Here is a 26045-nt window from a genome sequence, read left to right as displayed (position 1 = left end):
GTTTTTCTATTGACCTTATAGTTAGAAATATGCTATATTACTATGTTCCTTAAACTTGGAAAACAAAGTAGGAAAAATACCTGAGAAAGAGATAGAGAAAAAGAGATGTTAAAGCGACATAAAAATGAGGGAGTGAAAAAGAGAATGCTCTGATTTGTATCCAATAATCTGGCAGATAACAGTTCAGGAACAGTTCATACTTCTGAAAATATTATTCCTGTCATGGCGCCAGCCAAGGTTAGTCGGTTCTTAGGTTATCTACTGCAGGTGCAGAAAGATCTGTCACAAAGCAGAGCCCAGCCAGCTACCTTCTTTTTCATAGTGAATTCTTCCTTCATTCATGTCTTTTCCATTCCCTCTTTCTCTTCATCATTTTATCTAGTTATCTTTATCTAGGGCTGCAGTGCACTTTGGTGTTTATGTCAGGGACACAGGAAACCTAAGGGAAGAATGATTGTCGCTGCATTAACACAGCTCCCAGACCTGTAGATGCTCATTACCTTCTCATGAGGCTTCAGTTTTTACATGGGGAGTTGCCATCCTTAAGGCCTAGACAGGCACAGACATGGGCCATAGGCTGCATGCTAGAACAGCTGAAAGTGGTGCCTTCTCTGTAATTTACTGCTATCGACTCTGGTCACTGAGTGGGCAGACACAGACACCTTTCTGGCTGCCTAAAGGAGCTACTATACGATTCACACAGGTAGAAAGGGCCCTCTGCCCAAATTGCCTGGAGCTTGACACTTATTCCACTAGTAGTGATGCTGTTAAATACCAAGCCATGACTTACTTTGATCATATATATATGCCTCTGGAAGAGATAGTTGATTGTCATCTCATCATGGTGTTTCTTTTTTACCAGACATGATTTTTCCTAATGGGGGGATCTTGGCAATTTTTAAGAATGGGGAAACTTCAGTAGGACAAGACCAAGAGGAGAGTTGGCAATGCCAAAGCTAAATATTCCCCACCAGGAGTAGAGACACTGCCTGGAAAAAAAGAAATATCGTAGGGTTTTCAGATCAGACAGATGTTGGCTTTCTCACTTGCTCTGTAGCATGGGCTGGTGTATTAGGCTGTTCTCACATTGCTATAAACAAATATCCGAGACTAGGTAATTTATAAAGAGAAGAGGCACTGGGCATAGTGGCTTGTGTCTGTAATTCCAGCACTTTGGGAGACTGAGGTGGGAGGATCACTTGAGCCCAGGAGTTTGAGACCAGTCTGGGCAACATTGTGAAACCCTGTCTCTACAAAGAATACAGAAATTAGCCAGCCACAGTGGCATGCACCTGTTGTCCCAGCTACTCGGGAGACTGAGGTGGGAGGATCGCTTGAGCTCAGGAGGTCAAAGCTGCAGTGAGCCATGAGTGCACCATGCAGTCATGCAACTCAAAAAGAAAAAAAAATGGAAGAAAAGAGAAAAGAGTTTAATTGGCTCACAGTTCTGCAGGCTGTACAGAAAGCATAGCAGCAGCTGCTTTTGGAGAGGCCTCAGGAAATTTCCAATCATAGTGGAAGGCAGAGCAGGGGTAGGCACTTCACATGGTGAAAGTAGGAGCGAGGGAGAATGGGGAGGTGCTACACACTTTTAAATGACCGGATATCACAGGAACTCACTATCTTGACAAGAAGTGTGATCTTGAAATGAGCTGCTGTGTCCCGATGGCCGCAACGGCCTGGGATAAGGCAGGAAGAAATCAGGAAGCATCTATGAATTGTGTTATTCCTAGCCAGTTGTCTCCTCTAATGTTTGCGGGAGGGAAGAAGGAGAAAGTGAGGAAGGAAAGAAGGAACAAAGACAGTAAAGGAAAAAAAAGAAGGAAAAAAGGAAAAGCCACATCATGGTAGAGATAAGGCACAGGGCATCTTGCCCCCATATCCTTGCTGACCTTCACAGGTCATCTTTGAGCAAGGTATGGCCTCCCTCCATACCTAATTAATTAAATACCTAATTAATTAATAAAATTAGGACCGGGTGGTGGCAGCCGGAGTCGCCTTAGGGACGCGCCTGCTCTCCGCCCTTCGCTGCAGTCCGTCGATTTCTTTCTCCAGGAAGAAAAATGGCATCCGTTGCAGTTGATCCACAACCGAGTGTGGTGACTCGGGTGATCAACCTGCCCTTGGTGAGCTCCACGTATGACCTCATGTCCTCAGCCTATCTCAGTACAAAGGACCAATATCCCTACCTGAAATCTGTGTGTGAGATGGCAGAGAAGGGCGTGAAGACCATCACCTCCGTGGCCATGACCAGTGCTCTGCCCATCATCCAGAAGCTAGAGCCGCAAATTGCAGTTGCCAATATCTATGCCTGTAAGGGGCTAGACAGGATTGAGGAGAGACTGCCTATTCTGAATCAGCCATCAACTCTGATTGTTGCCAATGCCAAAGGTGCTGTGACTGGGGCAAAAGATGCTGTGACGCCTACCGTGACTGGGGCCAACGATTCTGTGGCCAGCACGATCACAGGGGTGATGGACAAGACCAAAGGGGCAGTGACTGGCAGTGTGGAGAAGACCAAGTCTGTGGTCAGTGGCAGCATTAACACAGTATTGGGGAGTCGGATGATGCAGCTCGTGAACAGTGGCGTAGAAAATGCACTCACCAAATCAGAGCTGTTGGTAGAACAGTACCTCCCTCTCACTGAGGAAGAACTAGAAAAAGAAGCAAAAAAAGTTGAAGGATTTGATCTGGTTCAGAAGCCAAGTTATTATGTTAGACTGGGATCCCTATCTACCAAGCTTCGCTCCCATGCCTACCAGCAGGCTCTCAGCAGGGTTAAAGAAGCTAAGCAAAAAAGCCAAGAGACCATTTCTCAGCTCCATTCTACTGTTCACCTGATTGAATTTGCCAGGAAGAATGTGCATAGTGCCAATCAGAAAATTCTGGATGCTCAGGATAAGCTCTACCTCTCTTGGGTGGAGTGGAAAAGGAGCATTGGATACGATGATACTGATGAGTTCCACTGTGCTGAGCACATTGAGTCACGTACTCTTGAAATTGTCCGCAACCTGACTCAGCAGCTCCAGACCACGTGCCACAACCTGCTGTCCAACATCCAAGGTGTACCGCAGAACATCCAAGATCAGGCCAAGCACATGGGGGTGATGGCAGGCGACATCTACTCAGTGTTCCGCAGTGCTGCCTCCTTTAAGGAAGTGTCTGACAGCCTCCTCACTTCTAGCAAGGGGCAGCTGCAGAAAATGAAGGAATCTTTAGATGATGTGACGGATTATCTTGTTAACAACACGCCCCTCAACTGGCTGGTAGGTCCCTTTTATCCTCAGCTGACTGAGTCTCAGAATGCTCAGGACCAAGGTGCAGAGATGGACAAGAGCAGCCAGGAGACCCAGCGATCTGAGCACAAAACTCATTAAACCTGCCCCTGTCACTAGTGCATGATGTGGCCAGGCAGATGACCTGTTATGTTGCAATTAACTTGCTAGGCAACCCTAAATTGGGAAGCAAGAAGCTAGTAAAAAGGCCCTCAATTATAGTTGTTTCTAGCTGAATTAAGAGCTTTAAAGTTTCTGGCATTAGCAGATGATTCTGTTCACCTGGTAAGAAAAGAAGGCTAGGCTTGTCAGAGCCTATAGCCAGAACTCAGAAAAAATTCAAGTGCACTTACGTTCTCATTCTGTGGCCATTGTGTTGCCTCTGTTCCTGTTTGTATTGAATAAAAACATCTTCATGTGGGCTGGGGTAGAAACTGGTGTCAGCTCTGGTATGATCTGAAAAGTCCTCTTCACTGGTTTATCTCATGATGATTACTTGTAAAACTTGATTTTAGCTTTTTATTTCTCAAATAGGAATAATACTACATTTGAATTTAATAAAATTCACTGCAGGATAAAAATAAATAAATAAATAAAATTAATACCTTTATTAATAAATAAAGCTTCTATTTATTAAGCACTTACAATATGCATGGCACTGTGCCCATCACTTTATATACATTGTTTTGCTTAATCTTCCCCACAATTTTGTAAGAGTGATTCCATTCCTATCCTAACTTTACAGCTGAGGAAACAGTCGTTAGTGAGATATCTTGTAACTAGCCAGTGGCAGGTCCAAACTTGGAACAAGGTATGTTTAATTCCAAAGCAGTTACTGAGAGCCCGAGGCTGTCTGTCCCTCTATCACTGTGTTTATAGATCCATCCATCATCCCGTCTGTCTTTCACACTGTCCTGGGTACCACGGTGTAAGCATGGGAATGACCGCAGTGTAAAGAACCAACTGTAGTCTCATAGCAGCTTACAACCTAGTAAACATCACAAGTTAACAAGGTCTGCTTCATCTCTATCAGATAACCTTCATCTTATACTCTGAGTTAATGAGAGTAGGACTGGGCTCTTGGTGAAAGTGAGCATTTGAAAGACAGTCAAAAATTCATTAGAGTACAGATTTCTCAGGGCAGAGCCCAACACATAGGAAATGAAGCATGCTAAAAGAGAAGTCTAGTAGACCTAAAGTGAATGTGTTCAAACCCACCACTGAGTTATTAGGCAAAAAGCTCATATCCTTAAAAAAATATAAAGAAATACTAAGACATGCAGAGATGCATCCTTTGCTTATAAATCAGGAAGAAGCTTTGTATCTTTGCTCTGCCACTGGTCCAGCTTATGCTTTGGTGATGCTTGTTCATGTTGTAAATTACCAGCACCACCACTCCCCCCACCACCACCCACCCACACACACACTCTTTCTCTCTCTCCACCCCCCCACCCCACTTCTCTTCTCTTTCCCCAGGGCAAACCTGGGTCCTTGCCTCCTTTTCTGTGCCACTCTCTTTCTGACTTTCCTGGTGCTTGTTCCCTCTCTCCCCTAAAGACTTATTCTCAGTCACATTGTCTTTTGACTACCCAAATTCCCAGCTGACCCTTCTCAGTCACTTGTACAGGGTATAGTCTTCTCACTTCTTTCAACTCTTTTTCTTCACTCTCCACCTCCCCCATCCCCATTCAATTCAACTCAGCTAAGAATTAGGAAAAGAAAACTACCTAAACTAATTCACACTAAGGTGTAAATGACTGATTCCTAGCCCTTCATTCCAGCTGTGAGAGCATGGGCTTCTGAGTCCCACAAATCAGGGTTAAAATCCAGTTCATATGATACGCTACCTCTTTGGCCTTGGGTGGGTTGTTGAACTTCTCAGAACTTCAGTTTCTTCCTCTTTAACCCCAGAGAGTGGTCATGAGGATAAGTGTGTTAAGCGCTCAGCACAGTGCCTAGCTCATACTAAGTACTCTATGAATGGTAATAGAGATTAGTTTGGGGTTTTATAGGGTTTTTTATGTATCTTTGTAAGAAGCAGTCCTTGATTGGAGGATGTAGGTGATTTGTGTGCACTTTAGAAAACTGTGTTCTCACCTTTTTTCCTGAAGGAAAGACAGGCTCTGTTATAGAGGAAAGGTACTGCCCAGTCTAGACCAAGAATGCCTGGCCTTCATTATCTGCTTCTATTAGCTCTAATCCTTGGGAGGGTGGGCATTTTCTACTGGTTAAGAGAAAATCCAGCACAGTTCAGCAAACATTTATAAAATTCTTACTGTGTCATAGGTTCTGGAGAAACAATAAAGTCTAGGACATAGACCCTGGGCCAGGCACTAACAACTTATTAGGAAACCAATATACAAACAGATTGTTACAAGACAGACCCATAACAGTCATGTTAGAGATATCAACCAGTGTTTTATGGAAACACAGAGATGATGGATTCACCTAATCCAGGTTAGAGAAGGTGACCTTGAGAAGGTAACCACTGAGCTGAGTCTCTTGTTCTTAGAGCTGGTAAAATATTTTTTCTTAAAAATCTAATCACACATGTTATTGATCTACTAATTAGATATTCCCCCAGAGTCCCAATCCAGGCTTTTCAAGAAACCTCAGGGCAGTTTTGTGCCCTGCCTTCCGTCCCCTTTCAGTCTTCCAGGTAAGCCTAAAATTGCTTGATTCCACTGTGTAAGAGTATCTCTAGTTACTCTCAATGACCAGGAATCTGATAGATTTGTGTCCTGTAACCACATAATGCAATAATCACTATGCTGACTGTTAAAAATGGATCAAATTAACTTTTATTAAACCTCTGTCCCTATGGACAACACTGGAACTTGAAGCCTCACAATTTATCTATAGCTTTCCTGTGTTCTCCAAGGTGCCATGCTGCCTCAGACACCTCTCATAGCTCAGGACATATGAGAGAGATCTAGAAGACAGGGCAACGTATTTATGTTGCATTTCAGGCAATGGTGAAAAAGTATGGAAGACAGAAGGACCACATGGTTCATGCAATACCAATGACTTGCCGTCTCCCTCAGTGGTAAACTCAAGAATTCTTCGGTTAGAATGTTTTGCAAAGTTTTCTGAGTTCTGTGAAACTAGGTGTTATAGAAGTACAAGATACTGAATTATTAGTCTCTCCTTATTTCTTCTTTTAGGGCATCCCTTCATCCCTTGCCACATGAGCGATTTCAGAGGGTTGGTTTTCAGAGCCCCACTATCTGATCGGTCTTCAAAATGCTTGCTTATTGTACAGATGTCATTGGAAGATTTGCTTAACACAGAGAAACAGCAGTGCTACAGAGATCTCTCAGATGTGAAATGGACATTCAAGTTGTTTTGAAGTTTAAAAAGTAAAAGTGTCAGGAAATGTATACTCTGGCATTAGTAAAACCCCACATGTCAAATATGGGTTACTCCTTTATTAGAGTCAAAGTGCAAATGGGAGGACACCGTAGATCGTTACTGAATGTGCTTAGGATGCTCTTTGAGAAATCGGATTGCACCCTTTTTCTTTTTCTTTTGGTCTTTTTTTTTTTTTTTTTTTTTTTTGAGACAGGGTCTTGCTGTGTCACCCAGGCTGGAATGCAGTGGTGTAATCATGGCTGACTGCAGCCTCAACCTCCTGGGCTCACAAAGCTTATGTCACTGATGCACTTGCTAGGGAAATTCTCTCAAATTAAAAAAAAAAAAAAAATCTTTGTAGATGGGCAACAGACCCCCCACCTCCTTCTACCATACTTTTCCTGCCTCAACTTTCTCCCTAGACTAGCATGCCAACAAAAATCAGAGAACGTGATGAGCAGAGTATGCACAATTTTAAGTTTCATCGTGCTGTAGAAAACCACGGAAGGAAATTGATGCAAGCAAGATATTTATTGATGTAAAACTACCATAACTAGACCATTTATCAATGCTCCTTTCATGAGAAAATGATGCCAAAATTCTAATAGGGAGGAGAAGCTGATATGGAGCCAGATCTCCTTCACAAGATGTGCCCCCACTGTCCAGTTTGACTCTGTGGCTTTTGGGGGTTAGGGAGCATAAATGGTAGGCCATGTGGTCACAGGTGAGGGGAGACAGTGAGATGACAGTCTGGGGGCCAGGAATGCTTCCATTTCTCTCTTCTTTTTTCTGTGTTACCTGCTAGGTACTACCATAGGCCTTGGGAAGGCACATCCCAGGCACACCTAGAAACACCTTATGTGAAAATGGATAGTGTCAGGCACTTTATCTTTAACTCAATAGAAGTTGACAATATAACTGACCCATGGTGGAGTGAAGTGAAACCACATGTGAGCTGGATTGACCCTCCCTTGATCTAGAAAAGAAAAAGTGCTGTTTTCCAGCTCACCCTTCCATACCTAACTCCTCCAGGAGGGTAACTCTGCATGACAAGGTTGGCAACAGGTAGACTACTTTTTACCACACATGCTCTTACTGCAGTTGTGTGTTTCTATGTGTGTAGAAAGTGGTCCCATGGATTATATTCCTTTCTCTTAACACATACAAAAATAATGTGTTGAAGTCTGATATATTTGAAGATAATATCTTGCTATGTTGTTTCATTCTCAAATGTGTAAAATTCTCTTTCCATTGTCTTTCTGTGCAGAGGTAAACTTTAAATGAAAGCCTACCCCAACATTTATGCCATTTCCATAACTGTGTAATTATGTGCTACTTACCACATTTTGGGAGCCCCAAAACCCTCCTCTGTGAACAGACTAGTATCTGAAATAGATGCATTTTCTGAGTATCAAATGTGCCCACTTGTCCACATAGAACTCTCTCTGCCTGAAAGGTCAATTAAAAAGGTAAAGTACAGGATGGGCGTAGTGGCTCACACCTGTAATCCCAGCACTTTGGGAGGCCGAGGCAGGTGGATCACCTGAGGTCAGAGGTTTGAGACCAGACTGACCAACATGGAGAAACCTTGTCTCTACTAAAAATACAAAAATTAGCTGGGCATGATGGCACATACCTGTAATCCCAGCTACTCGGGAGGCTGAGGCAGGAGAACCGCTTGAACCCGGGAGGTGGAGGTTGCAGTGAGCTGAGATCAAGCCATTGCATCCAGCCTGGGCAACAAGAATGAAACTCTGTCTCAAAAAAAAAAAGTGAAGTACAAGGAAGACTTCCACTCCAGGGCCCCATGCCCATGCCAGATAATATGGATGAATCACGTCACTTCACCAGTGAGTCCATGATCTTCAAGTGGCCTTGGGATTCCTTCACTTCTAGTGATTGAGGGATCATGGTCACATGAAGAACTTGGTGCACGTCAAACTCTCATCACTTCCCAGTAGGCTTTATTAGCACTATTAGTCCTATTGATACCGAAAGGTCATATGGCTTCATTCTTTACATTCCACAAAACCAGAATGGTAAGAAATTTAGCTGACAGATGTGTCTGGAATCTAACAATTTGACCAATGAGTCTCCCTTAGTGACTAGGGTTGTAGAATCCCAGAATGTAATTCAGTTAAATCCTCCCATTTTATCTGTGAGAAAAGAGAGGCCAGAGGTATTAAGCCACTTGTCCAAATAGACACTGACTGGCAAAGCTCAAAGCCTGAAAAGTAATGTTTTCCAATTTCGAGCTCAGTGTTTATCATAAACCAGAAGAACCAAGAGCTACTTTAGTGATTCAGAATGTAGTGTCTAGAACCAGACTTCCTGAGTTCAAATTCTGGTTCCACCACTCACTGTGTCCTTAAGCAAGTCACTTAACCCCTCTCTGTCCTCATTTGCTTATCTATAAGATAAAGATTTTTAAAAGTACCTATCTCATAGGGGTTTTGTGCAGATAAATGAATTAATGTTTGTAAAGCATTTTTGTGAGTTCCTGGTTATTTAAGAATAGATTCTATATTTGAGTGTTTCAATTGATAAAATGCACTAAGAGCTGGACTCCTGTGATAGAATAGGGGACCCAGATGGTCACTAGACATCATATATTTTTCACTAGGGTAAGAAAGGATTTTCTTACAGCCCTGCTTTGAGAGGTTTTGTGCTTTCTCTACATCTTAGTCTTTAAAACTATGGAAAGGAATTGAATATGATATGCAGTTACCCCAGGTAAAAATCTTCTGTGCTTCAAACATGTTCTTAACCATCAACAAGAAAAGCATTCCTTGCTATTTGAGAGTGAAGAGTAGAGGGTAAGAGGTCAGCTAGACAACGAGAGTGGGAAAGAAAGAAGATGGTTGCATTCATAAAGCTTGAGGATTTTTCTAGTAATTTAGTATAAATGAATGATAGTCAAGAAATAGGAATTCATCTGACCTCTGTGTGGCTTGGGGTAAAAACACTCTCCATGGTTTTTGTTTGCAAGTTGTGTGTAATCCAGTGTTCTTATTCAGAATCTAGTTGCTGGGTTGCCCCCACTGTTTCTGTTTTCCTAGCTGGAAAAATAGATAATCTGCTCTGAGGGTCAGAGGGCAACTAGAAAATTCTCTGTGGCCTAGAGAATGTGAGGCTGCATGAAGCAAAACAGTGAACTATTGTAAATGTGGGAGGCAAGGAAAATTAAATAGAAAAACAGTTACTCTAACTTGGGGATAGCAATAGCAGTAATTCTAAGCATAAGCAAAAAGGAACTCCAAAGACAAATTCTTTCTATTTTTCTCTCTTGTGTATGAGAAATAATATTATAACAACAATGATAGCAATAATAATGGTGGTAGCTACCACATGGTATTTTGTTTCCAACACCTTTACAAGCTAGAGGCTAGCAGGGAAAAACACGATTACGAACTCTGGAGTGAGACTACTTAGGGTCAAATCCTGGATCTCTTACAACTAGCTATGTGAACTTAGCCAAGTTACTTCAATTGCCCTATATATAAAACGGCATAATAATAGTACCTAGATCTTAGGGTTGCCATGAGGATTAAATGAATTAGTACATGTGAAGTTCTTACAGCAGTACCCAGCACATAGCAAGCACCCAATAACTACTGGAAGCTATTATTGTAATTATTGTTATCGTCCTTATTTTATAGATAAACGAGTTGGCATTCAAAGAGGGTAACTTTCCCAAGGTCATAAAACACAGATGGAAGTGGATGGTATGTTGAAATTCAAAGTTCTGGGGCAGTCTGGTTCTTGACATTATGCTCACGTGTCTCCTACTTAGTAAATATAACTTAGGGATTTAGGCCAATTCATCAGTTCTATCAGATCCAAGTGTGTTTAAAAATAGTGTCCCAGGGATAAAAGTCCTAGCAATAAATGAGAATCATGGATAATCAAAAACAAATGAGGGATTTAATAAGCCAATATAAATCCTAATGTGAGGGTTTCAATTTATTCAGGCTTCAGCCTGATAATAATCCCTTAACTCGCCCTAAGATACCAAAACATCAAAGAGTAAAACATGCATTCTACATGAAGAGATCTTTGAACCTAACTTGAAAAATCAGTTTAGGTCATTTTTGTGTGGTCATATATAAAAACATTTGTGGAAAGCCTCATTCTCACTCCCCAAGTCAACACCCTTCAGGGCTAGAAAGTACATGGGCTGCTGTTCCCCACATCATGTGAATAGAACATCTGTGTGAATAGGAAGCCTGTGCAAACAGCAGGCACTGCCCACAGGGGTGCGTATGTGTGTGCATCAGGCATATGCATGTATGTCAATGTCTATGTGTATATGTGTGTCCATGTCTACTATCTGTGTGTGTGTGTGTGTGTGTGTGTGTGTGTGTCTCCCCAGCCCTGAGGGAATTAATCACCCCTGCATCAATAGCTACCTGCTTCCTCTCCTGTCTTCTCACATATCAATCTCCTGAGACAGACAGGGAGATGTCTCCAGGGGAAATGGCTTCATTTTTTGCATTCCTCTGCCAAGCCAGGCTTAAATTGGTTTCATGGTCTGCTTAAGCAGGGTAGAGGGCCTACTTGAAGCACCATGTCACCCTGTGCCGTGTCCTGCCAAACTTCTCACTAAGGCTGGCAAATGTCAGGACAGACAGGAAAAGAGCCTGCTGGCCATTCCGGCACTCAGCGGATTAGGGGAGGTCAAGAAGCCTAATCCATGAGGCTGTGATTTTGAAGGATAGTGAGCTGAAGTCACCTTTGTCATTAACGGTTTGGCTGCCCAAAGCACCTCTGCTTCCCAGTCTCCCCCGCCCCCACCCACCCCTACGTAATTACATCAAGGAGAGAAGAGAGGAGCAAGAAGTAGAGTTTTCCATGGATTTACTAGGCTTTCTACTCAATGTTGTTTCTTTCTTTCTTTTCTTTTCTTTTTTTTTTTTTTTTTTTTTTTTTTTTTTGAGAGGAGTCTCCCTCTGTCACCCAGGCTACAGTGCAGTGGTGAGATCTCGGCTCACTGCAGCCCCGCTTCCCCGGTTCCAGCAATTCTCCTGCCTCAGCCTCCCAGGTAGCTGGGATTACAGGCACGCACCACCACGCCTGGCTAATTTTTGTATTTTTAATAGAGACTGGGTTTCACCATGTTGGCCAGGCTGGTCTCAAACTCCTGACCTCTGATGATCTGCCCACCTTGGCCTCCCAAAGTGCTAGTATTACAGGTATGAGCCACCACGCTCAGCCTCAATGTTCTTTCTAGTCCTGAGCATGGGAATTTCAAACTCCCAGTTCCCTGAATGCTTCATGGAAGCATTCTTATACCTCATTCAGCCTGGAATACCTTCTTTTTACTTCTGCCTTTGCCTGGCTACCACTTATTCACCTGTCAAGACTCAATCTGGATATCCCCATCGTGAGGAAGCCATTGATGATACTACCTCATTCCTCTAAACTCCCAATCTATGATTCTGTCTTAGATTGTGCTTATCTGCTTCATAGACTAGACTCTGTGCCCCAGGCAAATAGGGTTGAGGTCCGACTCATTTACTACTCTGTCTCCTCACATAAAGCCTGGCGCACAAAAAGTGTTCAATAAATACTAATTAAATGGATAAATAATGAATAGTATTTGTTACAGCATCTTATGGTTGTCTCTAAAAACTCTTAAAATCAAGAATATTTTGAAAATCTCTGTGTCCCAATCATTCAGCATAATTCTCAGTACATACCAGATTTTCAACAAGTAAATGCATGAATACAAGTACACATACACATGCGAGTGGCTGAAGAGATGGGTAGAATTAAAAATGAAGTCTGTAAGACTGCAAAGACAATTATCATGAAAGGAAAGAGGAGGCAGAATCTTACAGAAGATAATAGAATCAAAACCATAGATCCTGACATAAAGACTGGCCTTCCTAGGCATTTCACTTGTAGAGAAAACTCATGAATATAAATGTCCAGAAAGATTTCTATTGGCAATGTAACTAGATGGATTAAAAACTACTCACAAGAACTGACTCAAGAGAGTGTATTAATCTGCTGGGCCTACTATAACAAACAAACTGGGTGGCTTAGAATAGTAGAAATGTATTCCAAGACTAGTGTCTGAAATCAAAGCGCGGACAGGGCCATTTCCCTCTAAAACCTGTAGGAGTAGGGGCCTTCCTTGCCTCTTCCTATCTTCTGATGGTCTGCCAGCAATCTTTAGCATCTGTCAGCCTGTGAATGTGTCCCTCTAATGCCTCCTTCGCATGGCTATCTTCCCCTCTGTGAATCTATGAATTTGCTTCCAGCTTTTCTTGTCTAGGGTGTTCTTCATGTTCCTACTTCAAGGTCAAGGTCTGATTCAAGCCCTTCCTCTTCCAGCAGTGTTGCCCTCACCATCTCAACTCATTCAACTCAAGCCTCCTTGCAATTTGATTGGATTTACTGCCTTTTACATTCTACAGTACTTCCTATGTAGCTATTCTAAGTAGAGCGCTACAGCATCTTATCTGATGCACAGCCATCTTTCCCTCTGTGCATCTCTGTCATGGTGTCCAAATTTCCCCTTTCATAAGGATACCATTCCTATTGGATTAGGATCCACCCTAGGGACCTCATTTTATTTTATTTTATTTTATTTTATTTTTATTATTATACTTTAAGCTCTAGGGTACATGTGCACAAGGCACAGGTTTGTTGCATATGTATGCATATGCTATGTTGGTGTGCTGCACCCATTAACTCGTCATTTACATTAAGTATATCTCATAATGCTATCCCTCCCCACTCCCTGCTCCCCACAATAGGCCCCAGTGTGTGATGTTCCCCTTCCTGTGTCCAAGTGATCTCATTGTTCAATTCCCACCTATGAGTGAGAACATGTGGTGTTTGGTTTTCTGTTCTTGCAATAGTTTGCTTAGAATGACGGTTTCCAGCTGCATCCATGACCCTACAAAGGACACGAACTCATCTTTTTTTATGGCTGCATAGTATTCCATGGTGTATATATATGTATATATATATGTGCCACATTTTCTTAATCCAGTCTGTCACTGATGGACATTTGGGTTGATTCGAAGTCTTTGCTATTGTGAATAGTGCTGCAATAAACATACATGTACATGTGTCTTTATAGCAGCATGATTTATAATCCTTTGGGTATATCCCCAGTAATGGGATGGCTGGGTCAAATGGTATTTCTAGTTCTAGATCCTTGAGGAATCTCCACACTGCTTTCCACAATGGTTGAACTAGTTTACAGTCCCACCAACAGTGTAAAAGTGTTCCTATTTCTCCACATCGTCTCCAGCACCTGTTGTTTCCTGATTTTTTAATGATTGTCATTCTAACTGGTGTGAGATGGTATCTCATTGTGGTTTTGATTTGCATTGCTCTGATGTTGAGGCATGATGAGCACTTTTTCATGTGTCTGTTGGCTGTATGAACGTCTTCTTTTGAGAAGTGTCGGTTCATATCCTTTGCCCACTTTTTGATGGGGTTGTTTGTTTTTTTCTTGTAAATTTGTTTGAGTTCTTTGTAGGTTCTGGATATTAGCCCTTTGTCAGATGAGTAGATTGCAGAAATTTTCTCCCATTCTGTAGGTTGCCTGTTCACTCTGATGGTAGTTTCTTTTGCTGTGCAGAAGCTCGTTAGTTTAATTAGATCCTATTTGTCAATTTTGGCTTTTGTTGCCATTGCTTTTGGTGTTTTAGACATGAAGTCCTTGCCCATGCCTATGTCCTGAATGGTATTACCTAGGTTTTCTTCTAGGGTTTTTATGGTTTTAGGTGTAACATTTAAGTCTCTAATCCATCTTGAATTAATTTTCATATAAGGAGTAAGGAAGGGATCCAGTTTCAGCTTTCTACTTATGGCTAGCCAATTTTCCCAGCACCATTTATTAAATAGGGAATCTGGTCCCCATTTCTTGTTTTTGTCAGGTTTGTCAAAGAAAGATCAGATAGCTGTAGATGTGTGGTATTATTTCTGAGGGCTCTGTTTTGTTCCATTGGTCTATATCTCTGTTTTGGTACCAGTACCATGCTGTTTTGGTTACTGTAGCCTTGTAGTATAGTTTGAAGTCAGGTAGCATGATGCCCCCAGCTTTGTTCTTTTGGCTTAGGATTGTCTTGGCAATGAGGGGTCTTTTTTGGTTCCATATGAACTTTAAAGCAGTTTTTTCCAATTCTGTGAAGAAACTCATTGGTAGCTTGAAGGGGATGGTATTGAATCTATAAATTACCTTGGGCAGTATGGCCATTTTCACAATATTGATTCTTCCTATCCATGAGCATGGAATGTTCTTCCATTTGTTTGTGTCCTCTTTTATTTCACTGAGCAGTGGTTTGTAGTTCTCCTTGAAGAGGTCCTTTACATCCCTAGCTCTTATTATTTTGAGATACATTCCATCAATACCGAATTGATTGAGAGTTTTTAGCATGAAGGGCTGTTGAATTTTGTCAAAGGCCTTTTCTGCATCTATTGAGATAATCATGTGGTTTTTGTCTTTGGTTCTGTTTATACGCTGGATTATGTTTATTGATTTGCATATGTTGAACCAGCCTTGCATCCCAGGGATGAAGCCCACTTGATCATGGTGGATAAGCTTTTTGATGCGCTGTTGGATTCGGTTTGCTAGTATTTTATTGAGGATTTTTGCATCGATGTTCATCAGGGATATTGGTCTAAAATTCTGGTTTTTTGTTGTGTCTCTGCCAGGCTTTGGTATTAGGATGATGTTGGCCTCATAAAATGAGTTATGGGGCATTCCCTCTTTTTCTATTGATTGGAATAGTTTCAGAAGGAATGGTACCAGCTCCTCCTTGTACCTCAGGTAGAATTCGGCTGTGAATCCATCTGGTCCTGGACTCTTTTTGGTTGGCAGACTATTAATTATTGCCTCAATTTCAGAGCCTGCTATTGGTCTATTCTGGAATTCAACTTCTTCCTGGTTTACTTTCGGGAGAGTGTGAGTGTCCAGGAAATTATCCATTTATTCTAGGTTTTCTAGTTTATTTGCACAGAGGTGTTTATAGTATTCTCTGATGGTAGTTTGTATTTCTGTGGGGTCAGTGGTGATATCCCCTTTATCATTTTTTATTACATCTATTTGATTCTTCTCTCTTTTCCTCTTTATTAGTCTTGCTAGCAGTCTATCAATTTTGTTGATCTGTTCAAAAAACCAGCTCCTGGATTCATTGATTTTTTTGGAGGGTTTTTTGTGTCTCTATCTCCTTCAGTTCTGCTCTGATCTTAGTTATTTCTTGCCTTCTGCTAGCTTTTGAATGTGTTTGCTCTTGCTTCTCTAATTCTTTTAATTGTGATGTTAGGGTGTCAATTTTAGATCTTTCCTGCTTTTGCTTAGGGCATTTGGTGCTATAAATTTCCCTCTACACACTGCTTTAAATGTGTCCCAGAGATTCTGGTATGTTGTATCTTTGTTCTCATTGGTTTCAAAGAACATCTTTATTTCTGCCTTCATTTCGTTATGTACCCAGTAGTCATTCAGGAGCAGGTTGTTCGGTTTCCATGTAGTTGAGCAGTTTTGATTGAGTTTCTTAGTCCTGAATTTTAGTTTGATTGCACTGTGGTCTGAGAGACAGTTTGTTATAATTTCTGTTCTTGTACATTTGCTGAGGAGTGCTTTACTTCCAACTATGTGGTCAATTTTGGAATAAGTGCAATGTGGTGCTGAGAAGAATGTATATTCTGTTGATTTGGGGTGGAGAGTTCTGTAGATGTCTATTAGGTCTGCTTGCTGCAGAGTTGAGTTCAATTCCTGGATATCCTTGTTAACTTTCTGTCTCGTTGATCTGTCTAATGTTGATGTTGACAGTGGGGTGTTAAAGTCTCCCATTATTATTGTATGGGAGTCTAAGTCTCTTTGTAAGTCTCTAAGGACTTGCTTTATGAATCTGGGTGCTCCTGTATTGGGTGCATATATATTGAGGATAGTTAGCTCTTCCTGATGAATTGATCCCTTTACCATTATGTAATGGCCTCCTTTGTCTCTTTCGATCTTTGATGGTTTAAAGTCTGTTTTATCAGAGACTAGTATTGCAACCCTTGCTTTTTTTTTTGTTTTCCATTTGCCTGGTAGATCTTCCTCCATCCCTTTATTTTGAGCCTATGTAAGTCTCTGCATGTGAGATGGGTCTCCTGAATACAGCAAACTGATGGGTCTTGACTCTTTATCCAATTTGCCATACTGTGTTGTTAATTGGAGAATTTAGTTCATTTACATTTAAGGTTAATTGTTATGTGTGAACTTGATCCTGTCATTATGATGTTAGCTGGTTATTTTGCTCGTTAGTTGATGTAGTTTCTTCCTAGCATCGATGGACTTTACATTTTGACATGTTTTTGCAATGGCTGGTGCCTGTTGTTCCTTTCCATGTTTAGTGCTTCCTTCAGGATCTCTTGTAGGGCAGGCCTGGTGGTGACAAAATCTCTAAGCATTTGCTTGTCTGTAAAGGATTTGATTTCTCCTTCACTTATGAAACTTCGTTTGGCTGGATATGAAATTCTGGGCTGAAAATTCTTTTCTTTAAGAATGTTGAATATTGGCCCCCACTCTCTTCTGGCTTGGAGAGTTTCTGCCGAGAGATCTGCTGTTAGTCTGATGGGCTTCCCTTTGTGGATAACCTTTCTCTCTGGCTGCCCTTAAGATTTTTTCCTTCATTTCAACTTTGGTGAATCTGACAATTATGTGTCTTGGAGTTGCTCTTCTCGAGGAGTATCTTTGTGGCGTTCTCTGTATTTCCTGAATTTGAATGTTGGCCTTCCTTACTAGGTTGGGGAAGTTCTCCTGGATGATATCCTGCAGAGTGTTTTCCAACTGGGTTCCATATTTCCCGTCACTTTCAGGCACACCAGTCAGACGTAGATTTGGTCTTTTCGCATAATCCCATATATCTTGGAGGCTTTGTTCATTTCTTTTTACACTTTTTTCTCTACACTTCTCTTCTCACTTCATTTCATTCATTAGATCTTCAATCACTGATACTCTTTCTTCCAGTCAATCGAGTTGGTTACTGAAGCTTGTGCATTTGTCACCTAGTTCTCGTGTCATGGTTTTCATCTCTATCAGTTCTTTTATGGCCTTCTCTGCATTGATTATTCTAGTTATCCATTCATCCATTCTTTTTTCAAGGTTTCTAGTTTCTCTGCACTGGGTACATAGTTCCTCCTTTAGCTCTGAGAAGTTTGATTGACTGAAGGCTTCTTCTCTCAGCTCGTCAAAGTCATTCTCCATCCAGCTTTATTCCATTGCTGACGATGAGCTGCATTCCTTTGGAGGGGGAGATGCACTCTGATTTTTGAAATTCCAGCTTTTCTGCACTGCTTTTTCCCCATGTTTGTGGTTTTATCTGCCTTTGGTCTTTGATGATGGTGACGTACTGATGGGGTTTTGGTGTGGGTGTCCTTTCTGTTTGTTAGTTTTCCTTCTAACAGTCAGGACCCTCAGCTGCAGGTCTGTTGGAGTTAGCTTGAGGTCCACTCCAGACCCTGGTTGCCTGGGTATCCGCAGCGGAGGCTGCAGAAGATAGAATATTGCTGAACAGCGAGTGTTGCTGTCTGATTCTTGCTCTGGAAGCTTCGTCTCAGAGGTGTACCCCACTGTGTGAGGTGTGAGGTGTTGGTCTGCACCTAGTGGAGGATGTCTCCCAGTTAGGCTACTCAGGGGTCAGGGACCTACTTGAGCGGGCAGTCTGTCCATTCTCAGATCTCAACCTCCATGCTGGGAGAACCTCTGCTCTCTTCAAAGCTGTCAGACAGGGACTTTTACATCTGCAGAGGTTTCTGCTGCTTTTTGTTTAGCTATACCCTGTTCCCAGAGGAGGAGTCTACAGAGGCAGGCTGGCCTCCTTGAGCTGCAGTGGGCTCCACCCAATTCTAGCTTCCTGGTGGCTTTGTTTACCTACTTAAGCCTCAGCAATGGTGGGCGCCGCTCCCGCAGCCTCGCTGCTGCCTTGCAGTTAGATCTCAGACTGCTATGCTAGCAATGAGGGAGTATCTTTGGGTGTGGGATCCTCTGGCCCAGGTGTGGGATATAATCTCCTGGTGTGCCATTTGCTAAGACCCTTGGTAAAGCACAGTATTAGGGTGGTAGTTACCCAATTTTCCAGGTGTTGTGTGTCTCAGTTTCCCTTGGCCAGGAAAAGGAATTCCCTTCCCCCTTGTGCTTCCCAGGTGAAGCGATGCCTCCCCCTGCTTCAGCTCTCGCTGGTCGGGCTGCACTGGCTGACCAGCACCGACTGTTGGACATGCCCAGTGAGATGAACCAGATGAACCCAGTACCTCAGTTGAAAATGCAGAAATCACTCGTCTTCTGTGTCGCTCACACTGGGAGCTGGAGGCTGGAGCTGTTCCTATTCGGCCATCTTGGGTGCCTCCCAAGTGACCTCATTTTAACTTAACTATCTCCATAAATACCCAATTTCTAAATAAGATCACATTCTGAGGTACTAGGAATTAACACTAATATATCTTTTGCGGGAACACCATCCAACCCATAATAGGGAGAAATCCTTAGGTTTGTAGGGTTTTAGTAAGGAATGCCACCTACAAATCAGTAAATAGATAGAGACATTTATGGTCTGATTGGATGAATGTCAAATTATTTCCTTACTCCCAAAGCACTTGATCCTAAATCTTAAATGCCTTGTGGTCTACTTGGGACAGTCACTAGGGGGGAAAACATTTAAGTAAATAGAATTGTGTCAGACTAAATGTTGTAGCAGTTTACTTAGAATAGCTGTGTAGTAAGCATTGCAGAATGTAAATGGAAGTAAATCCAATAGAATCACGAGGAGGGTACAGTTGATGTGAGCTGGGACGGTGAGGGAAATCTTGCTGGAAGAGGAAGAGCTTGAATCAGTCCTTAATCTTGAGGTAGGAACATGAAGTCAGGAAGAGCTGGAAGCAGATTCACAGATGTGAAAGAGAAACATGGTGTATTGAGACGCCAACAAGTGGCTTAGCCTGGCAGAAACCCACTCTGTATAAAGGAGGTAATTCTAGAAAAGAAAAGGGGTTCATTTAGTGAAAGGCTTTTAGTGTAAAGATGCTAATCAGTTAATATAAAATAGAGACAAACTGGAATAAAACCTAACAGATGGTATTAGAGAAGAAACACAACAACAGATGACACCATTCATGATGCAAGTAATTTCTTCTATGATCTTGACCACCATAAGGAGAACAACCCTGGAACTATTTTTAACAAGAAATTTATACCTAGAAATTTATACCTAGAAATCAAACCACCTAAAATATCAAACTCCTCTGAGTAAAAGTAACTTTGCAGATCATCTACCCTACTAATTTGTTTCTCAAGAGGCTCATATCTGAATTATAACAGTCAGCAGGAATTCTAGCTCATTTTAATGTGCTATCACCCGGAAGACAAGGTGATCAGAAAATGGGAACCAGAGTTTAGAAGTTTTAATTAAATCAAGCTGTGTGTAGGTGAACAGGCACATAAGTATTTTCAGACAGTGGGATGTCATAGAAAAGTGTGTTAGAGTGAGGGAAGGCTGAAGACACTTTATATAATTGGACCTAGTTTTAGTGTTATTCTGCTGTTTGGCATGTTCTGTAAAGGAAGTAGGTTTAGATGCAAATGGCGTGCTAGTAATGAAATGGTAAATGTATATCTTGCGCAAGTGCCATTTTTTTAAGAGCTATTTATTAATTTACAAAATAGCAAAGATGGTTTGACAGGAGTCATATGTAATGTTGGTAACATTGACTTTATTTTTTTTGAGTTATTTTAGAGATGATTTCGAAGGTGCGGCAAATTGGCAAGGCCAAACTGTTTTTGAGCAGAAATGAGTGCTTTGCCACTTCAGGTGTTTGGTAGTCTTGGCTATCACTACTTTTATGGAGCCAAAACCTCACAGTGTGCAGGCAGACTTCCAAGAGAAGTGTGGCTGTATCTGCTATTTCCTGAGCCATGCAAGTTACTGTTTGATAGACAGCCCCGATTCTCATGGTGTGATTTATCATACATGTTTCTGTTTAATTTTTGGCCTTCAAACATATTTTTGCTTTTTAATGTCTAACATCTCCTTTGATCTTTTGCTGTATCTTTTCTAGGCCTCTTTTAAGGGTTTTCTAGAATACAGTGGTTGTAAGTGGGGAGTAGCAAATCCATCTGCGATTGCTGGGTGTAACTGCTTTTCTGACTTCGTCTATTTCCTTCTCTCTGTAACCCTTCCTGATTCACTCCTCCAGTCCTTAGAGACTTAGCAGGGTAGAGGAGTAACCCAAGTGCCCATCCCAACTTTGGGAAAATCACTTGTTTCTCTGAACCTTGGCTTGCTTGTCCATAAAATGGAGATGATACTGCCTGCTTGCTTACTTCAGAGTTAGGAGGATGAAGTGAGATAACATAAACAGTCTTTGGGAAGTGTAATTGATCAGGTCAATGCAAGTAGTTATGAGCACCACACTGCACATTTTCTGAACTCTTGCAGTCCTCATGGTTTAGCCAAATAGTTTAGCAGTTCACTCATAACTGTTACCTAACATTGTTTGTTATGTCTCCTGGGCATTTGTCTGCTTTCTCCATCTTTGCTGAAAGCATCTTAAAGGTGGTAAGCATGGTTTCCACATCTGGATCTGTCACAGTGCTTAGTAATGAATGCTCAAATGAGAAACTAAGTTGGACATGTCACAAATGCCCTTCTCCTCAGTCTCCAAAACCGATGGCTACTTTCTCTGACTGACTTTAGGAAACTGCCTCACTCTACTTACTTGTTTCCTATCCTCACAATAATCATCTCTGCATTGAACAAATATTTATTGAGCATGCAGTAATAACAGTTCATATTGGCTAATACTTACAGAGCCCTTCATCTGTGCCAGGCCCTGGGCTTCGCCCTTTACATGGAGATTCTCACTGGAACCTCATAACAACCCTGGAAAGTAGGTATTGCCATTATTCCCATTTTGAATGAGTGAATTGTTAAGCAACTTTCCCGAGATTATTCAACGGCAGGGTGGCAGAGCACAGTTCTTTCACAGACAATCCAATCTTAGAGCCCAAGGTCCTATATTATGTCTCAATATCTGGGGGATTTCTTCAGTCTTCTGTCTTTCATATAGTTGACATTTTTGAAGAGTACAGGCCAGTTACTTTGTAAAACATCTCTCCATGTGTGTTTGCTTGATGTCTTCTTATGATTTTTGAATTTTTGACAGAAATAAAAGGAAAGTGTGCTATGTTCTGCTTAGTACATCATATCAGGAGACAGATAATGATAATGTGTCTCATTATTGGTGATGTTTACTCTTATCACTTGGTTAGGATGATGGTCAGTCAGGTGTTTCTGCTGTAAAATTAATAAATATATAGCACTTAATAAGTAAAAAGAAGTATTTTATGGGAGACAATATGAGTTAAGTAAATATCCTGTTCATCATTAACCTTTGGCCCACTAGATATAATATTGATTGATGATTACTGCCTGAGTCAATTATTATTATGATGATTGCCAAATGGTAACTATAAATTCTGTCATTCCTTCTAGATTATTAATAGGCATTCTACTATAAGGTAGTTTTTTCTTCTCTCCGGTTTATTTATTTATGAATTTCCACTTTGCTCAAAGGGTTAAAATATATTACTATCAAATTGTCCCAGACAGGACCAGCAAAAGCCCTTTCAAGCTGGCCCCTATGCCCTTTTGACATATACCCCATCGTTCTTTGAGCACTTCTCGATATTCTGGTACAAGATACTATTTCAGGCTCATTTTTTTCTTCTCCCAATTCCTGCCCAGAAGTCAGCTCTTTCTACAGAAACTGATTCCTTTTAGTAGAGAATGGTATTTACAACCCAAGATCTGGACACTTGTTTGCTTGATACTACTGGGATATCATTGCTTCTAGGCCTTTCAGAGAGAGCTAGGAGATACTGTACACATATATGTATAGTTGTATATATGCATTTATATCTGTTGATATATCTGTGTCTATCCATCTATTAAAAACCATGAGTTCATACTGTTTGCAACAGCAATTCAATTCTACTAGATTTATCTTAGTCTTTCCACTTCACATATTTGTAACTCTCTCCTCTGACAGTAAGAAATCTGGCTCCCATTATTTTTTATGTATTTATGTATTTGGTCAGTCCTCCCTGAATATTTGACTCCCAGCCATCCTGGCCCAGTGCTGACCCCCGTCCCAGGCCAGAGGACCACTCCCCACCAAACCTCATACTAAAGTTCAGTCCCTACAAAGTAGAAGAGGAAAGGAGAGGAAGAAGGAAAGGCCAGTTTGAAAGTTCAGCTCCAGACATGCAGTGCTCCAGTGCCCCCAGGGAGCAAAGCTGAGCCCTGGACATACTAGCTCCTCACCTCCACTGAAAGCTCAGCTTGACTCCAGTGGAGGTTTTTAATCAGACAAAGTAAGGTGACCAGATTCGCATTTTTGAGTGACATTTTGGTGGCTGTGGCCTAGGGAGGAATTGGAAACCGAGAGATGTAGAGATAAATTGGGAGCCACTAGTGACAGTCCAAGAAACTGAAAGTGAGATGCATCCTAGACCCTGTATGTGCCCCTCCTTAGGCTTTCTAGAGGTGGCACACTCAGTGATGTCTGATTTATTATTGTCGGATTGCTGTCCACCTCCCGACCTCAGAGGCATTCTAAGGGAAACAAATATCTTTGGAAGACAAGAAATCACAAGACAGAAGTGTTGGACAGCAATGTCAAGCTAGAGGGTTACGCACAAGTTTAAAGAATGCTTCTGACAAATAACTTCAGTTTACAATAACTTCAGTTTCCTCCAAACCAAAACTTCATTTTAAATTTCTGAATAAAGAGAAACTTTGCTGCAAAAGTCGAGGTAAAAGAAGGTTCTTAGGGCATAATAGCTCAGGGTGGGGAGGGTCTGCCATTAGAAATTATGAACATTTATACCAGCAACAAACAATGAGTTTCTGGAGGCAATAGTCATTACCCTCTCTGAAAGAGTAGAGGAGCAAAACCTTGGCAACTCACATAATGAGCCCTTGTCCAAAGGAAGGCAAAAAAAAAAAAAAAAAAAAAAAATTCCTCCTTTTGTATAGCTAATACAAACACAAGCTGCCAAGAAGGGTCAACCATCATGGGTGGTTGATTGCCCATATTAACCCTGATGGCCGCCTTTACAAAAAACTAACACTTGGGGAAGACCACACTCTGCCTTTGCCCATTTGGCTGCCAAGTACACTGCTGCTTTACAGAAATAACAACTGCGAGTGGACTCATGGCCCTGGGTGGTATCAGTGTGTTTGTTTCTATTATTTAGAAATAGATCTGTCATTTTTGTCATCTGTGATTTTCTGAAACTATGAGCACTAGGAAGCCCAGCATTTGCCACTCAGGTCTATTAATACTTTGTTCTACTGGCCTTAAGAGATAGTATAATATAATAATTAAGCATGCAGGAGCCAGGCCGCCTGAGTTTGAATGCTGCTTCTCTTGTTTACTAGCTGTGTGACTTTGGACAGGTTACCTAACCTCTCAGAATCTCTGTTAGTTCATCCTGTAAAATGGGAAAACTTACAGTACTTTTCTCTCTAGTAAAGAAGTCAATATATGTTCCCACATCTTGGGTAAGCTAAGTCCTGGGCTCTGCTGAGACCTCAGTGAATGAGGCTCGGATCATGCAGAACTGAGGCTCATAAATCCACAGAGCTGGTCCCGTGATAAGGAGCAACTCCATTCTCAGTGTGTTTGTGTCCACGTCATGGTGGACTTGGGCGTGACACAGGTGCCATGGCATTGAGGGAGACCCAGCAGCAGACGTTTGGGGCCATGATTTGAATTCTCCAGGCCTCAGCTCCTGCTTGTGAAAATGGAGAGGATAATAGTACCTATCTCATGAAGCCGTGGAGAGGAATAAAGGGGGTAATGCACTTAAAGCAGGTAGCACAGAATCTGGCTCATTTAAGTGTGATATGAATGTTAGTATCACTATTGTTATTGGCAACCATGTGTAATGTCAGCTGGATTGTGGTCACATCACAGTTTATAGCTCATGCGTGGCTAAGGGTGCTGTGCCCAGCCCAAGTTCAGGGACTGGCCAGATCCAGGCAGAGTGACAGGACCACAGTCTAGTAGGCTGGACTTTGGGCAGAACTCCAGCACTGTCTGGGAAACGAAGTGGAAATTAGGAAGCCAAGCTGAAAGCTTAAAATCCAGTTAAAATGACAGGCCGATCCAGGCACACTTGAGGCTGGGCAAAGGGCAGGAAGACTAATTCCAGCCATTAAGGTGGAGGGAGACCCTCTGTCTCCTGCCTGCCCCTGGTCAGAAGTCAATTGCTCGGGTGCTGGGCGGGGTCAAGCCAGGAGGACTTCAACTGTGATCTGTCAACTCATGGAGCCTTTCCTGCAAGCAGGTTTTGACAAAAGGGACAGAAACAGGGAGAAGAAGCACTCAGAGGAAAGAAAGCAGTATAGTAAAAGAATGCTGGGGAAAGCAGCCTTCCAAATATTTTGGCCAAGAGCCCAACCACGAAGCTAAACACCTGAAGCCTAGGAGCTGAGAGAAACCATAGCAATCATGTTTACCACCCTCCTTATCTAGGGACACAATCCTTTAGCCAAAACCACTGAGGCAGATGTGTTTCAGATTCCAATTTTTTTTGTACTTTAGAAAGATGTTAGGTTTACTAAGACATAAATTGAATAACACCCCTAGCAATTTCTGGGGGAAAGCACCATAATCCAACAGGCTAATCTTGCTGCGGTAAAATGTATAAATATTTACACAAAGTGGGATGCAGCCTGTCAAAAGCATGCCAATTCAGATCCAGTTTGTCACGAAAAGAGTTTACACCACACTGAAGGAAAATGTGTGGTGTTCAGAGCTCCTGGGACCTTGAAGTTGGGAGCAAACAGTTGTATATAGGACACAGCTAAGATGTCCACCAGCCATGTGACTAATCCAGAGGTACACACACAGTTCACTGCAAATTCAACTCAGTTTTTCACTGCATACTAACATCTACCAGGTCCCAGGCACCATGCTCAACACTGAGGTTCTGGTCGTGTATTCATATTCAGAGCTGCTGTATCAAAGTACCACAAACCAGGTGGCTTAAAACAATAGAAGTTTATTGTCTCACGGTCATAGAAGCTAAAATCAAGTTCAAAGTCAAGGTGTCAGCAGGACTGTACTCCCTCTGAAACCTATAAGGAGAGTCCTTCTTTGCCTCCTCTAGTTTCTGGTGGCTCCTGGCACTCTTCGGCATTCCTTGACTTGTAGATGCATCGCTCCAGTCTCTGCCTCTGTGGTCACATGGCATTTTGCCTATGTGTCTCCCTCTTTTCTTATAAGAACACAGTCACATTGGATCAAGGGCTCACCCTACTCTAGTATGACCTCATCTTAAGCGACTACATCTACAGTGACTCTATTTCCATGTAAGGTCACGTTCTGAGGTACTAAGGGTTAGGACTC

At 41.9% G+C, this 26045-nt stretch overlaps 1 protein-coding gene and 1 pseudogene across 5 annotated transcripts in view; both read left to right on the top strand.

The window, feature by feature from the left end:
• Positions 1–26045, top strand: part of ADAMTSL1 (ADAMTS like 1) — a 979893-nt gene that overhangs the window by 809241 nt on the left and 144607 nt on the right. The gene's annotated exons all lie outside the window — the stretch shown is intronic.
• Positions 2003–3873, top strand: LOC102128220 (perilipin-2 pseudogene; annotated as a pseudogene).

This window comes from Macaca fascicularis, chromosome 15 (genome assembly GCF_037993035.2).
Source record: "Macaca fascicularis isolate 582-1 chromosome 15, T2T-MFA8v1.1".
Lineage (NCBI taxonomy): Eukaryota > Metazoa > Chordata > Mammalia > Primates > Cercopithecidae > Macaca > Macaca fascicularis.
Note: the sequence above shows the minus strand (reverse complement) of the source record. Positions and strands in the feature narration are given on the sequence as shown.